This window comes from Canis lupus, chromosome 22, assembly GCF_048164855.1.
Source record: "Canis lupus baileyi chromosome 22, mCanLup2.hap1, whole genome shotgun sequence".
Taxonomy (NCBI): domain Eukaryota; kingdom Metazoa; phylum Chordata; class Mammalia; order Carnivora; family Canidae; genus Canis; species Canis lupus.
Window position 1 is genome coordinate 36,392,960 of NC_132859.1, and position 16,337 is coordinate 36,409,296.

Here is a 16,337-nt window from a genome sequence, read left to right on the forward strand (position 1 = left end):
TTTTTAATAAAGAATGCTTTTTTGCTTCTTTTATGTGGGCAACTCAACCGACTGGTCATGTGAACACATTTCTTTCCACAACTGAATACTTTCTCAAAAATTCCCTACCATTTCCTGAACTGAGTCTCACAGAATATTAGTTTGTGTGAATTCCTTTAAAGCAAACTTAAATGAGAAGCAGGACTCCTTAGAACCACTTGTATGTTTGTGTGCCTTGCAAATTTCCATGACGAATATGGCATGCATGGTTTCCCATACTTATCTGGCAAAGAAATCCTTTTAATTCTCCCACTCGCAACACCTATTGTTCCATATAAAACAGTTCCAGTATTTCTGTAAACCTCATAAGTTAATTTCCCCTCTAAATAACAAGAGGGGCTGCTTCCTGTTCTACAAACCACCACTGTACTTCGTTCTCTGGTCAGAATCCTACCTTTGATTCTGAGCTCATTTGCTGAACAAGTATAATTGGCAGCCTGAGTCCAACCCCTCTTGCCTGAATTTACCATCATCTACATTTCCCCAGGTGCTAAAAAAAAGATGCCTCTTTTCACAGAAGAGTGGACTTTCAGAACTGGATTCATTACAGTTATACTTTATGATTACTTCACACATATGGTAACACCAAAAAGAGTGTGCTCTCACATTTTCCCACGTTAATTCATAGCCCAGGGACGTATAATGTGATCTCCCCACAGACAGTTTGCTTCTTTCTGCTCTACCTCAAAACACTATAATCTTTAAATCTGTGCCTCAGAAAGTAGCCATAACACATATTTCATGAAAGACCCTGGCTATTTAATAATAAGATAGAAGCAGATATGTCCATTCTTTTCTTTCAAGCTGCAGCCAATCTTCTTGTTCATGAATTAAAGCTTGATTTAAAAGGAAACAGGTTTTCTTCATAACTATAAAACTGCCTGACCATACCCTAACAAGGAAATACAGTGACGTACACCTCTTTGAATTGCTAATTGAAACTTATTTCAGGGCTTTTTTTTTTTTTTTTTTTTTGTAGAAATGGATCAGATTTGGAGAAGTATTTATTTGGAGAAAATCAAAAGATTCTGTACCTATTTTGTAATAATGTGATTTTTTTGAAGTGTGAGTTCTTAGCATTTGGAAGAAAACAAAGATCGCTGAGGGTGCGAAGAGGTGACTCCTATTTTCACAGAGATTTCAAAGCTTGAGTCATCCTTGTCATTTTCAGATTCAACTGCCTAAAGCTGAGTCACAGGGGTGGGATGTAGTGGGGTTCAACAGTAGTCAGCTTATTCAAAGATTGACCACTCTTTATTCTTATGCCTCTTAGAGTCATTGTAAGGAGTAAACGCATTGGTGTATGCACAGCTATTTGAATAGGGCCTGCCACAGAGTAAGTGCTACCTGCTTACTAAACATAAGTAATAAATGTCAGCTATTACTCTTACTATTACTACTTTTACTACTATTATTTTAGCTATTCACCACCAATTTTCATCTTTACTGCAGACTTGAAACTGTGTTTCCTAAATGGAAGTCTGGAGAATAGATGCTGTTTGCTTTTATTAATATCATCCCAGAACAAGTGCAACATTTGTAACTTGAGTAATTAGCATCCGGTCTGTTCTTTCCAAATTGTATCTCCCTCTCTCTAGTGCTTGCGCATGATCTCTCTCTCTCTCTCTCTTTTTATCTCTCCCCCTCTCTGGTTTAATTAATGCTAATGCATACTGTCCTACAAGAATTTGCAAGCTGTACTGAGAAATAATGCAGTGTTAGTTTTGTAATTTAGTGCACAGAGCACATTTGTGCAAAAGCTTTGTAAACTGGGCCCGTGGTCAAAAGGAGCAATTAGCACTTTGTTAGTATGCAATGATGTACTAATCTGTGCAGTCCCCAAAAGCAATTGTCTGCTCTATTTTGCCCTCATGTGCAAATTTTTTCCAGTGTATACAGCACTGCTCCAAAAATAACACATTGCATGCCTGGTGCTGTAAATTGGGTTCACGATGATGAAGACATAGCAATTAGAATATATTTGTTGGGGGAAATGTGCGTAAGTTCAGCCCTACAATTTCCAGCAATACAAGGAAGTTGGTGCACCGCCTTCAAGGGGAGCTATAGTTCTCTCTTCCTCCCTCAGATTTCACAAGTGGAGTTGTCTTCATCATCGGAAAAAGATGATGGGGAGGGCAATTGATGGGAAAATAAGACCTCACAGCAGAATAGTTAACCCAAAATCACACTGATGTCGACTTCGTTAACACTGCAGACTGATTTGCATTTAAACAGACACCATCCGTTTCTTTATTTAAATAGCACGTAGGAACCATATAACAATTGGTGCATTCTTTGGACTTCTCAAGTTCTTAGTGAAGCACATGAACATGTCAGGTTAATGATAAAAATAACAATGTCTTACATTTGTACAGTGATTTGCAGTTCCCCAAGATATTTCGGGTACACCGGCTCATTTGAGTCTCACCACACATCTGTGGGCAGGCATTACCATCACCCTTTGCTGATGTGGGAATGTGGGTTCAGAGAGATTGGGCAAGTTGTACGGAGTCACACAGGAGACAGTACTTTGTAGTGGTTCAGAACATGAGCTCTGAGGCCAGGCTACCTGCAGGCAAATTTCTACTCTGCTTCTGTCTGACCATGTAAACTTGACTTCACACTTCTGTGCTACAGCTTCCTCATCTATAAAATGATAATTATAGGACCTGCCTCAGGAGGTGATTGTGAGAATTAAATGTAAAGCACTTAGAAAATTGCCTGATATGGGCGGGGAGTACCCGGGTAGCTCAGTCAGTTAGGCATCTGCCTTTAGCATGATCCCAGGGTCCTGGGGTCCTTTCCCTCGTGGAGCAGAGAGCCCGATGCAGGGAGTCTGCTTCTCCTTCTGCCTCTCACCCTGCTCATGCTCTCTTTCTCTCAAGTAAATAAATAAAACCTTTTTTTTAAAAAAAGAACAGCACCTGATACTATTATGTACTATCTAAACATTAGCTGTTGTTATTGCTGTTATACTTATCATCATAACTATTTAGCATAAGGAAGTGACAAAGCTAGGATTTATTCTCAAATACAGTGAGCATTCAAAGTATCCAAAGGTATCTAGTAAATATAACTTTCTTTCTCAAGGATCTATTTCTTAGTCAAAAAGTATCAAATATATTCTTGATGAAAAAAGAGAGCTCAAGGGCAAATTAATGCTATTAATTTGAGGAAAAGCTATTGCAAGGAAGATAGGACTATGGTTCTTTATAGAGTAAAGAAGAGAACAAGCTGGGAATGAGCTGAAACATGACCTTGATCTGATGCAGAGAAACAGTCCTGATAGTAGAAAAAAGGTATTCTTGGGGAATGTGGCAGATGACAGAAATGATCCCAGTCCAGCACCTTTCCTTGCATCAGTGGCCCTTGTGAAATAGTTTGGCAACTCCTGCCATCCAGAGGTGGAGCCTACCTTCCCACCTAGTAGTTCTACAGTGGCCTTGTGGCTTGCTCTGGCAAACAGAATGCAGTAGAAGTGACGGTGTGCCAGTCCTGAGTCCAGGCCTTTTCACTTTACAACTTCTGCTTTAACTCCTGGAAAACTACCCAGTTAGCCTAAGCTAGCCAGAGGATGAGAGTGCTCAGTTGCCCAACTACCACCCTCCCCCCACTCCCATCCAGTCCTAGGGGACAGCCAGCAAATTCAAGAGGCAACCATCTAGTTCACTAATACTTATGTACTACAGGTACATAAGCAAGCCCAGCTAAGTCCAGAAGAATCACCCAGCTGAGCCCAGGCCAAATGGCTAACTCACAGAAATATAAACTAAATCAATATTGTTTCAAGCTGCCAGGTTTGTGGTGGTTTGCTACATAGAGAAAGCTAATCGACTCTGGGAGACTGTGGCATCTTTAACTCTAAAAGTTATCGAAGACAGTATCTGTATTTCCCTTTGGGAATTATTTAGAAAAAAACTACACAGGATAAGAGAATGAAATAGGAGACTTTAGAAGTTTTGTTCCAACACACATGTTTCTCTGAGTTTGTTAAATGGAGGTTTAAGCTCCCCCCCCAAATGATTATTTTCAGTTCATAAGCAAATAACATAATCTTTTAATTATGCATTCAATAAACATTTTTGAATACCTACTATGTGCTAAATGTTAAGAAAATGAACTGATTTCTTTACTAAAAAATAAAAATTGTGTCAAACAATTTTGACTATATTTGGTTCACTAGATGACATTCAAAACTAAAGTTTTCTAAGAGAAATAGATTACATTTCCAAAGCAGTCTGTAAGCTTAATGACAATGATATAGGAAAAACAAATAAGTTAAAAGATGTTTTTAGAGCATATATGAATAGTTTACATATCACAGCTATAATAATACCCATTTGTAAAAAGTTGAAAATCTAGAATCAGACATTCATGCAGATGTCAAGCCATATCATCATTTTATTTTCCCTGGTACAATTTGGTAGAGTGCATCCAGACCCCTACACTCAACTTTGGCCAAAAAATGTATGTGCCAATCATATCACCTGTCATGCAAATTTGACAGGAAGTTTGGGCTACTTCATTCTCTTTCTTTTCTTTCACATTTGGTAGTCTTCATTTCATTATAATTCTCATTCTCATTGAAATTCTTCCTCCTTTACTCATGTGCTGCTCTGTATTTGTCTGCAGTGGTTGGGACCACTGCCCACCCCCCTTCACTGACCTTGACAGTAGTGGTTTTATCAACTGTGGCATCATGTTGGTTTGGGGACCAACTGCCTTATACTCAAGGTGCAGCAGGATGGCATGAAGCCCTCTCAGATTCCTCACTGTTGGCTTAGTGTCTGTCATAGTTGTGGAACACTTATTCAATTGTTCTAATTGCCCAGAGCATAACACACAAGCCACAATTTTCTCTCATTCATTCATTTACCCACTTGTTCATTCACTCAACAAATGACTATTGACCCAAGCAAAATGCTGGGCATTGGGAGATACACATGGGAGTCAAATATTCACCTAAGCCTTGTCCTCACGGAGCTTACAGTCTAGTGGGAGAGACAGAACTTTGTCAAGTAATCACACACACACACACACACACACACACACACACACACAGTGTAAAACTGACCCGAGGGCAAGTGCCACATTTTATAGTTGCTGAGTTCAGAAAGAGGTTTCATGAGGAAATGTCACTTGAAGTAAAATGTGAAGCTCATATAGATATCAGCCAGGAGAAGGAGAAGGCAAAGCAGAATAGGCAGCAGGAACTGTAAATGCAAAGGCCCTGTGGCAGGAAGAGGCATAAAGAGGATATGGGAAGAAAAGGTAGCCAGCATGACTGGGATGCGGTTAGGATGAAAACGTAGAGGGGTTGAAGAACCAAACTGAGCAGGCCTTGTTAAGGAGTTTACCGTGTTTCCAAATGCAAAACAAAGCAAAGGAGGATTTAGAAAAGTATCATCATGGGCAGTATGGCATTTGGAAAAGATTACTTTGGCTGCAGTAGAGGATAGAGCGTCTCTTCCATAACAGTTCCCCCTGAGAAGCCAAACCCAAGCCACAGCTGAGTCTTTAGACTAAGTGAGAAGGAACAGCAGAAGAAAAATGATCTAAGAAAAGATAAAAGCCAGAGTTGGACTAGAAGAGAGAGAAATCAGGGGCTCCCTGGGTGGCTCAGTGGTTTAGCGCTGCCTTCCGCCCAGGGCGTGATCCTGGAGCCCTGGGATCGAGTCCCACGTAGGGCCTGCATGGAGCCTGTGTCTCCCTCTGCCTGTGTCTCTGCCTCTCTCTCTCTCTCTCTGTGTGTCTGTCATGAATGAATAAATAAAATCTTTTTAAAAATATTAAAAATTTTAAAAAAATTTTAAAAAAGGAAGAGAGAGAAATCAGTACTTTGCCCACCAGCTGTAAGATCCCCATTAAAACATTCTGAGTGGTTTGTTAAACATGGGGATTTCATAGGCCCCATCCCACCACGTCAGAGTCAGAATCTGGGGAGGTGAGACCCAGTAGTAATCTGTCTTCATGTTCTAAGTCACCCATGACTAAAAATTATATTGCCTAAGTAGACAGGGAAGTTGGAAAACGATGAGGTTGAAAGCATTAAAAATCCCATCCACTCCTCAGCAAATAAAAAGAAGAAAAGAGATTCTGCGAAAGATCTTTAGCCTGAGCTCTTTTGCAGGCTGAGTCAGCACAACTTCCCTGCTGTCTGGCTCAGGAGCACTCTCTGACTGTTTCCTCACCCACCACCATACCGCCAAAGCCCCTTGTAGCAATTAATGCTGAATTCTAAACCAATTGTGTGTGTTGATTTCTATTTTCCTTACACACTGTGATATCAAGCATCTTACCTTCATTTCATTCTGCTTTCATTCTGCCAGTTGAGACTTGTTCACAAAACTTTTAATCAGGGGGCGGCAAATTATAATCCATGTGCCAAATCCAACCGTCCAATGATTTTGCATGGCCCAGAAGCTAAAACAAAAACAAAAATAGTAGCAAAACACATAAGAAGACTATTTTGTGACATAATAAAACTATATGAAATTCAAATCAATGTCCAAAAATGAAGTTTCATTGGGGTACACAATCATACTTGTTCATTTATTTATTATCTATGGCTGATTTTGCTCCATACATACACTACAGAAGCAGAATTGAGTAGTTGTGATAGAAACCATATGATCCACAGAGCTTAAAATATTAACTTTATCCTTTTTTTTTTTTTTAATAGAAAGTCTGTGACCCACGCTTTAAGTTAGCTTTTTTAATCTCTTTGGTCAAATTACCAACAAATTGCTGAGCTCTTATGAGGCAAATAAGTAGTTTGTAATGTAAACAATTGCCTCATAATTGAAATCCTTCATAAGCTTGACTTTTCAGATTGAATTTTCTCAATGCTAAACATGCCTTTATTTCTGCGTACTAGTACTAACTGCTATTCAGTTGGATCAGAAAATGTATTAGATCAGTCCATAATTATCAGTCCATAATTATGTATATTGCCTATGTTTCTCTAGAAGTAATAATACAAAACCAGCATATAGTCTCCACTCCAATTCTAATTGATTTATCTGAAACAGAATTAATTACTTTTGGCTTGAAACTCACTCTGGATTAATATTGTACATTTGAATGATAACATTTTATGAATATGCAAAATGCTTTTGGAAACAGTAAAAATCAGATAATTCACACCAACAATAAGGAGGCCCAATACAGATTAGCACATTTCTTGGGAGGAAGGATTAATTGAAAAAAAAAAATGATGTAAGTTTACTGACTCACCCTGCAAACTGTGCCCAGAGAGACACACATTGTTGATAAGAATCTTTCAGTAAAGATACCATAACATATTTGGTAAACATAATGAGGGTTGCCCTTGCAGGAGACCTCATTACAGCTCTTGGCTATGAAATCTTGGTGGAGAAGCAAGGTGACACTGCTGGGTTTTCTGTGAGAAGTATTCAGTTTGTGGATTATTAAGGAGGTGAGAACCAGTAAATAAGTAGGGTTAGTCTGTACAGCACTTTACAATATTCATTCTGTCTTTGATATTTAGACTGCTAAGGATATTCCTTCCCAGATTCAGCTAAAACTCAGGAAATATCTTTTCTAATCTAATTATTATTTTGCTTGGTTTTGGTTTTGGTTTTGATTTCTTTTCTTTCTCTTTTCCTTTTTTTTTTTTTTTTTTTGTACCAGATGCCACTCCTTATAGCAATAAAATCTTCTAGAGGAGAGGAGAGGAATTGGTCTTGAAGAGAGAAATAACAGACTGCTAATAAATAACCTTTGGATGTCACCTTCTCCAGCTTTCCCAGGTCTTAATAGGCCCATGAGAGAGCAGAAAATTTTAGAACCCAGTGGGAAAGGAAATTAAAATTACTTCTACCACGGGGCAGACCTGACCAATCTAATAAAGAAAGCAACACATTTCCTTCATATGTCCACTCTTCAACCCATACTGTTTTTTCTAATCAATTATTTATTTCTTGATGACCAATTCAGCAAGTGTTTACTGGGCACCCAAGAGATACCAGTTTAAATCTCCAGCAGTTCCACAGAAAGGTGTAAGTAGTGCCTGCTGTACTTGTGAGGGTAGAAGAGATGCTGTAATGAACAATGACAATGTCTCATTGAATTAGCATAAAAAAGTGTATTTCTTGCTCATGTAACTTTTGGGAGTGGAAATTGGGTCCCAGGATCCTTCCCTCTTGTCCCTCTGTTATATTGAGGGGTTTCACCAGCCTCCACTGTGTTCTCTTCATCAGACCAGCCAATAAGGGGGAAAAAAGTCAAGGATTATATGAGAAGTTCTCCATGAACTAAGCATAGTTCATGAACTAAGCATGGAAGTGCCATATATCATGTGTGTTCTCATTCCACTGGTCAGAGCTTAGTCATTTGGCCACAGGAAATTGTAATGAGAAATATGAGAAATGTACTCTCATTCTGTCCAGGAGGAGAAGGAAATGATTTTGGGAAGGAGTTAGCCAGTCTTGGCCACACCTGCCTTCAGAAAACTTACTGTTTCCCACATTCTAGTTCTGAAGCACTCAATACCATCATACTTGCAGAGATTAATACTTCTTTCAAACTTCATACTGCCCAAAGGTCTGCAAACTTCTATCCTCCTGGGACCATCACAGGTAGGGATAGGAAATGTTAACTTGATTGGCATAGGAGATTAATGGCACTCTATGCCATTATTTTAATTTTATTAAAATAAGTAAGTAATTACCTAAATCTTATTCAATCCTTTCAACCACCCTGAAATGTGGGGTTTTTTGTCAATGTATTTCCTGTGATGAACAGATTCAGAGAGGTTAAAATCCTTCCAGAGTGACTGGGATTCGATCTCAAGTCCCCTGGATTCTTTGTCTAGTATACTTCCACTACACAGCTAGTTTCCAGTCTTAATTCTTTTGTGCCCCACTGGCATGCTATTTACCATACAACCTGATTAACATTCCTATTTAAAAGATCCATTCATAAAAAAAAAAATAAATAAAATAAAAAAAAAATAAAAGATCCATTCATGAAAATTTAGCCTTAGCCAGAGCAATGCTCCCTGTTGATATGATATGAGGGTACTATATTTTCTGGTGCATATTTCTCAATGGTCAAGAGCCCCCATCTTGGCAATCACCTTATTGCCTTTATTCTCATTGTCATTTAGATGACATTGGGTACATTCAGAGAGGTATGGCCATAGACTCATTATTTGTCATTTAGGATAATAACCTGATAAATAATTCTCATCAAGGAGAAAAGACCAGAACTGATCATTCTATAACACTTTTCCTGGGATCTTTGCATTTTTAAAAAGCTATGTCAGGTTTAACTCAGAGGAAGGTTCTCGAAAATGATATCCCTCATTTCAGAGTCACTGGGATGACTAAAATTAAGAAGACAAATTTAAAAAGCAAATTTGATTTGTGAAACAACTGGAACTTTCATAAATAGCTGGGGGAATGTAAAATCATAAAACTACTTTGAACAACAGTGGGGCAGTTTTTTTTAAAAGGTTAACATAACATCTATCCATGACCCAAAAATTCCACTTGTAGGTATTCACCCAAGAGAAAAGAAAATATATGTTCATATATACACAAAAAAACCAATACAAAATTTGCAAACATTTCCAGTTTGCTCTTGGAACTACTCTTTTAAATTCTTTATAATGACTGAGAACCCAAATCCTTTCATTTTTGTTCATTAATAATTACTAAATTAGAATTTAAAACGAGGAGTTAAAAAATTATTCATTCATTCATTCACTTAAAAATAATAGCAATACTCATTACTTACCCTAAATAACACATTTTTATGAAGAATGACTCTCTTTTCCAAAATTAAAAAAAATCAGTGTGAAAGTGGCACCATTTTATATTTTTTCAAATTACTCTAATATCTGGCTTAATAGAAGACAGCCGGATTCTCATATCTGCTCTCACATTCAATCTGTTGTGATATTACATACCATGTAGTCTCTGAAAAATTCTGCTATACGTTTATGAGAGAATGAGAATGCAAAAGTCAAATAATGTCTTAGTGTTGTTATGAAAATAATTCTAGTCCAGCAGATCTTCTGTTCAGGTCTCAGAAATCTCTAGGCTCCTTGGAAACTCTTTGAAAACTACTACCCTAGAAAACTTTCTCACCTACCCACAGGTTTAGGGATGTTAATTGCATTATTGCTTATAATAGGAAAAAGTTGGAAACAATAGAAATGTGCATTTAATAAGAGGATGGCTATATCTCATATGCACAATACTAAGGTTTTTTTTTTAAGATTTTATTTATTTATTCATGAGAGACATAGAGAGAGAGAGAGAGAGAGAGAGAGAGAGAGGCAGATATACAGGCAGAGGGAGAAGCAGGCTCCATGCAGGGAGCCTGACGTGGGACCCCATCCCAGGTCTCCAGAATCAGGTCCCAGACCGAAGGTGGCGCTAAAACGCTGAGCCACCGGGGCTGCCCTGATATGCACAATACTAAATAGCTGTTCAACGAGATAAAGTTACAAGTATCAACCTGATAAATTTCAGAAACAATATTGTCTAAAGAGGCCGATAGAAGAATAACACATAGTATGAGACTATTTTTATAAAGTAAGAAAACATGAAGGAGTGTTCTGTTATTTACTACATACAAATGTAGTAAAAATACACATAAGTTGCATGGAAATTATAAACTCTGATTTCTGAGTAATGATTGTCTCTGGATAAAGAGAGGAAAGGAGACAGAGAAATGAGAGTAGAGAGCAGTACTAAGGTACTTAAATTGTATTTAAAATATTTGACTTTACAATTCTAAAGCAAACGTGGCAAAATGCTGAAGTTGGACAAAGCTGGGTAATCAGTACATGAGTAATAGCTATTTTATTTGTTATTCTTTTACATGAGATTGCAATATTTCAGAATAATATTTTTAAAAGAGTATGTACAACAGTATAAGAGCTTTTGGGAGCAAGCTAAACAAATGTGATGATAGTCTATGTTTTAAAGGCTATTCACAATTTTCCTGTTTTGAAGCCTTTTTTAAAAATCCCCAAACACAACAAAAAGTTCAGACTCAATTCTTGCACATATTTTTGTTCTTAAAACTCCCCTGAATTTGGAATCTTTGTAAATTTTAAAGGAATAATCCTTTTAAAAAGGGGATACCTATTTACCTTCATCCAATGAAAATTCCTTGAATATTCTTAAATATATTCATATATATATATATATATATATATATATATATATATATATATACATGAAACTACAGAGATACAATGGTGCACATTCCGCATCAGCCAACAGCGCAACAAGAAAGACTTTCCTTATCCTAGCTAAGTTCACAGATGAATGGCAATTAGTGAACACTGATCCTGGGTGTCTGTCTCATAGGAATATATACACCAATACATGGGACACATGTACAAGGATGTTTACTGATTTTAGCCATCATTAGTCTTCCCATTAGTAGGGGAATGGTCAAATGAATTATGGTTAGTCCATAGTGGCATATTGCCCAGCCGTAGTTTACAGCAGGTATTGAGAAGGCAACACCTTCTCTTTGCATAATTATATTGGTTATTCTTGAGGATTTATTCTTTTTCAAAAATTTTAACATAATTTTATCTAAATTCAAGGAAGAAATTTGATTTTTAATTAGAACTGCCTTAAATGTAAATAATAAGTTTGTGAAAAACTATATTAAGTTTTTTTTTCATCTTTGTAGTTATTATGAGTGAAATGTTTTCCATTCCCAATTTTAGGTACTCAAGCCTAGAATCTATGAGCATGAGGGAGGGAGCTAAGATGGCAGCAGAGTAGGAGGACCTTGGACTTGTCTCTTCTCTTGAACAGAGCTAGAATCTATGAAAGGTGTAACTTACTGAAAATATTTTTCATGTTTATAGCAACCTTGCCAAATCTTACTAATTTAATTTTTTTTTTAAATAGAGGTTTGCTACTTTTCTCTGTAGGTTTCTTGGGGCTCAATTGTGTTTGACCAAGGGGGAGTGAAGTGGTCCTGCCTCATGGCCTCCAATTTAACAGCTAAGCCCTCCTGCGACACCTAGACAGAGGAACATTCCAGCTTTCCACTGTCCTTATTTCCTTTTCAAAACTCAGTGCTCCTGTTGAGTTACTTCTTGGCCTCTTGGGGAATAGGGATATCTAGCACACTCATGAAGCTGGTGATGACCTTCTCCATGGAGTTTGTCAAACTCCACAAGGTAAATTCTTGCCTGGGGTTCCACAAAGGAGCTCTCCCAGACAACAAGGAAGAGAGTCCCACATCACTTTTCCCTACAGGGTCTCACCACCCACCCAGCTGTCTGGATCAAGCAGGGGCAAACAGATTGGAATTGGTGGTGATGTTGAAGGGTTGTATTTGGTCACATGCCCCTAGAATCCCTCTCTTTCACATTCCTAGATTATAAGGCCTAATAAATGTAATATTTTTTTGAAGAATGCTGTTGAAAGATATATCGATGGCTTCATACTGGTTCAAGCACCTAGTGACTTTCCTTCCACATTCCCCTACTCTCATTCTCTATCCAACCACATATACACTTTTGTTAAATGGAGTCTCAATTATCTCAATATGAGCTTTATACTGCAATGGGAATTCCATTTCATGGATATCTAAGCCAAAGGGTTAAAACTTGCATTTAGTTGAAAGAGTTATAGAATAATTGATTAAATTATCCACGCAAGAAGGTATATCATGCATTATTGCTGGAGGCTGAAGAGCAAAGTATGTCACATATGTTAGCTGGTGTCCAAAGATGGCCCCAAATGAACCACAACTCCCAGTTTCCCTGCCCTTGTGTAATCCACTCAGAGACTGAATCTGGACTAAGCCTGTGATTCTCTTCAGCTGATAGTACATAGGGCAAGTGACCAGGACAGTTCCAAGCCTGTAAGAAGGCCTCAAAGCTTTGAACTGCAGAGTAAGATGTCCAGATACTTTGTTGGAGAGACCATGTGGAGACATCAGGCATAAAGGAGAGAAGGAGAGCCAAAATGCCCCCCTCTGCCCCCACCAGCCGAGGCCCCAGCGTAGGTGTCCTTGGCAAGATGCCAGTCAGACCCGCGAGTGACAAATCTGAATCCTCAAGCCCTAACCAGTGTTCGATTGCAGCTCCAGGGAGACTCTAGTGAGACCAGCAGAAGAACCATCTAACAGAGCCTATGTGAAGAGTGGGGAAAATAACATGCAAGTGGTCTCTCAGAGGTCAGTCCTTGCTGAGGCTTAAGCTGGCTTCATTCATTCAAATATCCACTCTTCAGAATGTCAACGCACAGAATGTAAAGAACAATAATACAACGGCTGTCATTTTAAGCCACTAAATGTTGGAGTGGAGTGGTATGTTTTGCTGCGATATGCAACCCAAACACCTGTTAAGATAGAATTTTGGAGCAAAGATGGGACTACCAAACCCACAAGATGAATTATTTCTAGGGCTGAATTTTCTGTTTTGTTCATTAGTTTTTATATCTCTAACCAGATCCTCTGCTGCCTTGTTATACAAAAATACACTCCTGACTCTGAGGTACTTAAAAGTGCTGCTTCTTCTTTTTGTTCTTGGTTTAAATATGAGCTGCCTTGGAACCTAGTGCAAAGAATGCTGATAAAAGCAGCTGTCCATCTTCAACTCCCTAACACGTATGCACCCACCGCTGAAAGCATGGAGACTTGTTTCATTTCGCAAAAGCACGAGGCTTTCTGAATCCAGCCTTCGATCCAGTGAAGTGTCTAAAAGAGTAAAATAACACACACTCACACAGGCTCATGAAATCATCATCATAATATAAACCCTCAGACTTCTTCTTTCTCTCTCTCTCTTTTTTTTTTTTTTTTTTTTTTCAGCTGTGAAGCAGCACCTGCCATTAGCTGTGGTGGTTCCTATTTTCATATTGTCTGACAGTAGCAGTTGGATCGGGCTTGAGCCAGTGTGACTGAGAGGCAGGCTCCCTGCTTCCACAAAGCTGAATTTAATAAGATGAGAACAGCATGCCAAGATGGGGAGCTCCCTCCCTAACACTTATCCTGACACCAGCCCCTCAGCGGGGCCGTATTGCCGCGGTAATCTGGGTGAGCCGGACAGAGCGTCCTGCTTACAAGTTCAATATAATGGAACAGCAGGGGGCGAAGGGCTGGCAGAAAAGCTTAGCAAAGTTAAAGCCTATTACTCTATGCTTGAGGAAAAATGAGTCACAAAATATTACACCCAGCGCAAGACTTGAACCTGCCAAATGCAGCAGCAACACACGCTAAGCCTTGTCCATAATGGTGCTTTCACTATTCTGTGGTCCAGGGTAATGTGGATTTAAATGTCTTTAACCCTAATGGAAATGTATATGCAAATTTCCCCTGAAGCCCATCCCTCCCTCACTATTCTTTTGCCCTGTTTGAATCTAATGGGCAAGGTGACTGCATACTACAGATGTCAAAGAAAATGATGCCTTTTTAATCTGCCTTTAGTGGCCAGAAGAAGGCAAGAAACTGGACCAAAACCTTTCAGCTGCACATTACAGCCTCTGTTGTTGCTTTATGCCTCTCGTGGTGTTTGATTTAAAACTAATGGGAGGAAGAGCAAGCAAATGGTCTCTGAGATTAGTCCTAGTTGAGGCTTGGGCTGGCTTAGTTAATTCGAACACCAACTCTTCAAATAAAGGAGTTCTAACACAAACTAATCAATACTAGTTAATCAAATCAAACTCTCAGACTTGGAACAGACTCACCTCCCACTTTCAATCAACTGGTGCCCCAGAACCAATCCAGTGCTCCATCTGACTAAAAGACCATTAGGTTAAATCCTGAACATTAAGTTGCTGTAGGACTGGGGTCTTTTGACAAAACAACAATGGAACTAAGACCTGTCATTCCTACTGCTCCCCCTAGATCAGCTACTACAGGTTCCTATTACACGAACTCATTCAGATTGCCAGGTATGGTGTCAATGACAGAACCACCAGGGACTGAGCTCTTAACCATGGGCCACATGCTTTTAACTCAATCTTTTATCTCTTTTATCTCTAATCTTTATGGAGTAGGTTGTAAATTTCCTCATAGTGCTCAATGGCGTTTCTATACAAAGAAATTTCAGCTTCTTTATTTAAGACCAATTGAATCTTCTTCATAGTCCTCTGGCAGAGAAACAACATTAAATATCGGACCAGGCTGATTATATTTTTTATTCTTTTTCAGTTTCAACAGCCTCTGTGGATGATGTGTCTGTCCGATATATGTTGCCTTTTAGATCTCTCTGTCCCCTTACTTCTTTTGAGCGTGGTGTCTGGAATTCATATAAAGAATGGTGCCAACAGAGAATGGGGATGCCAGACTCATGTGGTAACTCTCAGATTCTTGCAAGCTTCTGCCTTGGGATGGCTGGTTGGTCAGCTGTATGGACTGAAGTACAACCATGTCCTCACCAGCCATTTGGCACTTCCTGTTGGCTTACTTCTAGAAACAAGTCCTGGTCTATTGATTCTGTTCATGAGATGCTCACACATGCATCTCAATGTGTATTCCAGTCCACTGTCTGTCTCTGAACCTTTGTATCTGCATATCAGGACTGGTAGGAAGACCAGGTACAGGCCAGGCAGAGAAAGCCCACTTCCTCAGGCTCATCTCTTCTTTTTCTCCATCAGCCAATGGTGTATTTGCATTCCCACTCTGTGAAGATGTAGTGCAGACATGGATATGGGGATCTTCCTGGATCTTAGTTATGTCTAGGGAAGTAGACCACGAAATTGGTATCATGATGTCTCCTGGACCTATTTGACCATTTCTATTGTCTTCTTACTTTATGTGCAGGACCAAGAGTGAGGGAAATGGGAATCCTGACACTGACTGCCTCTCTTTATCTTTCTCATCTTTCTTCTGCTCAACTCTGCCCTGGGCCTAGAAACAGGGCTTGCCGCTTCCTCTTCCTGCCTAGCCAGACTCCCTTACTTCTTATGCTGAGTACTGGTTGCACTATGACTGTCCTCACTTAGGTTCCTCATAAGCAGGCAAGGATTCAAACGGATCTAATTCATTTGGGAGAGGCAGAGAACACCAAAAGAGTACTGGGGAAATGAGAGAGGGAAGGAAGATAGTAAGAAAATGCATTATAGACCAGTCACCACTGTGGGCAACTGGACCTTAATCCCATGGGAAAACTCTGGGCAGTACAGAGAAGACGTTCAGACTTACCCAACCAAGGACTAAGAAGGCTGCAGCATGGACACTTGGGTGGCTCAGCAGTTGAGCATCTGCCTTCGGCTCAGGGCATGATCCCGGGTCTGGAGATCGAGTCCCACATTGGGCTCTCTACAAGGATCTCGCTTCTCCCTCTG